The following is a 2,855-nucleotide window of genomic DNA, read 5'->3' as shown; positions in this document are numbered from 1 at the left end:
ATTCTCCCTTCACTCTAATGCATGTAAGGTTCTACTAATATTGCAAAGTTAAAATGTCACACTTTGAATAATATTTAGATGAAATGTAAATTTAGTGCAGCACACAGGGAAAGCAGAAGGCAGTAAATCCTGCCTCATCACGTCTTCGAGCTCGTTTCATTTGCCAACAGGAAATTACTGGCTTTTGAATGACGTTTCCAGCTCACACTAAAACTGTAGCGGCTTTCCACGCATGGAGACTTGTTTATACCATCGAAGGATTTAGAATCATCTCTGAAAAAGATTCACACTTTACATTAAGCCTGAATGGCAGCGAACTAGAAAGATTGTTATTAATTTCTCATCTGTAATGTTAACGGTGTCTTCTTATTCCGAAGAAGCTCAAAGCTTAAAGTAGACTTTTTTTTGAGCATCAGCAAAGCCGAGTCGGTCCACGGAGCGATTGTTGAACAGTCTCAGCAGACCCCTGTATACCATTTCAAGATGATTATCTTCATTTCTGCTAAAACATCTGCTCTTCTATAGGCTTGAGCTATTCCCCTCTGTTATTTCTTGCATTGCAGTTTCCTTCCCGTTCCCTGTTTACACACGCACACATCCTTGTCAGTCTTATCCTCACTACATAGACACCTTTGGAGTAACTGAAACACATCATATATTTATCCTTTTTGACTACTATGAGTAACAAACACCTTTCGTTCTCTAAAATATTCCATAACGGTACCTAACCGAACCCTTTAATGTACACACTCTACACATTCCTGCCTGTTTTTAAAGAAAATCTAGGATCGAAATCATTTCAAATCACTCGAGAACATGACTTTAATTTAACATAAACCATGATACCGATTTCTCTTGCTCTCGAGACCGACACGCTCGGCGCAGCGTGTCTCTGGTGTGTGTCTAAACTTACCGTGCCAAATCTAATCAGCGTTAAAGCTTCTAAACCCTAGTTTTTCTATGGAAGATGGATTCCTTTTAGATCTCTCATCAGCGTCATGCGACACACCGAATCCATCTTTATGTTCTTGTTTAAGAACTGATTAGTTTACAGCATTGTGGTAATCGAAATGATATATTTTCCTCCTCATATATGAATCTCCTCATGGCTTCACGGTATTTATACACGAGTTCTGTTCATTTTTTAAACTTGAAGTAAGTGATATTTTGAAAAAGTCCGATTTTAGAGATCAATCTCAGTAGAATGTATCCAGTGTAGTCGTTTAAGTTTTATACAAATGTTTTGAAAAAAAAGTGTGTATATATACATGTGTATATATATATATAACTGTTACTTAAATTGTACTATACAGATTGTAATGAATATACAGGAATATCTGCCTGTTAAGTTGAATGACTAAGTGAAATATCTATATTTTCATAAAGATTTTAAAGGCATCTGTTAATATGTTAATAATTTAGAAGCTCCAGTTATTCATTTTGGGGACTTGGGTACTTAGCGATAAGCACATTTGCCTCGCACATCCAGGCCTGGGATAATTTTCACATTTCACATGTTCTCCCTGTGCTTCAGAGGTTTCCTCTGGGTGCTCCAGTTTCCTCCCCCAGTCCAAAGACACATGTAGGCTGATTGCAATCTATAAAGTGTGTGTGTGTGTGTGTGTGTGTGTGTGTGTGTGTGTGTGTGTGTGTGTGTGTGTGTGCGCATGCTCCCTGTGATGGGTTGTCAGCCTGTTGTGGTTTGATTGCCCTGGAATAGACTCCTGGGTTTCTTGTGACCCTGTGTATGTACTTCTACAGAAAATGAATGGATTGATGGACAGAGCGATGGGTTTTTATACAACCATCAAGCTATTTAAATATGTACAAAGATTCCTGGTGATGAAATTGATCTGTAGCTGGATTTGGATGTTCAACAGAAATGGTTCTGGCTTAAAATAATGTAATTAATAACAAGAAACAAAAAGTTCAATTGAATACTGAACCTTTCTATTCCCAGAGAAACACTGAAAAACACTGCAGGAGAAACAGGGGTAGAAATGGGAGCAGAGGTCAGGAGTCGGGAAAAGACGCAAGCGCAGACGCACAATGATCTTTAGTAATGTGGCAAATGAGACAAAGATGTATTCCAAAAGCATGGTTGTAAAATAGGCAAGAATTAACAAATAAACAAACAACATGACCCCGAGCAGGAAATTTCACACGTGAATACAAACAAAGTCAAAGACTTAACAACCGGCACAAAAAGCACCAACAAGTGTATATGGCACAATTGTGTGTGTACAGTGAGTTCTTATAAAAGTGTTGGTGAAAGTGTGTGTGTGTGTGTGTGTGTGTGTGTGTGTGTGTGTGTGTGTGTGTGTGTGTGTGTGTGTGTGTAGTGAGTTCTTATAAACTGAGTATGTGTAAAAAACTGACTGTATGTGGTTTGTTTTTATAAACTGAGTGTTGGTAAGATTATATGTGTGTGTGTGTGTGTGTGTGTGTGTGTGTGTGTGTGTGTGTGTGTGTAGTGAGTTCTTATAAACTGAGTATGTGTATGTAGTGAGTTCCTATAAACTGACTGTGTGTAGTTTGTTTTTATAAACAGAGTGTTGGTGAGATTGTGTGTGTGTGCGTAGTGAGTTCTTATAAACTGAGTGTGTGAGATTGTGTGTGTAGTGAGTTCTTATGAACTGAGTGTGTGTGAGATTTTGTGTGTAGTGAGTTCTTATAAACTGAGTGTGTGTGAGATTTTGTGTGTGTGTAGTGAGTTCTTATAAACTGTGTGTGAGATTGTGTGTGTGTGTAGTGAGTTCTTATGAACTGTGTGTGAGATTGTGTGTGTAGTGAGTTCTTATAAACTGAGTGTGTGAGATTGTGTGTGTGTAGTGAGTTCTTATGAACTGTGTGTG

This window comes from Tachysurus fulvidraco, chromosome 3 (assembly GCF_022655615.1).
Source record: "Tachysurus fulvidraco isolate hzauxx_2018 chromosome 3, HZAU_PFXX_2.0, whole genome shotgun sequence".
NCBI lineage: Eukaryota > Metazoa > Chordata > Actinopteri > Siluriformes > Bagridae > Tachysurus > Tachysurus fulvidraco.
The sequence above is the reverse complement of the archived record's forward strand: the minus strand, read 5'-3'. Positions refer to the sequence as shown.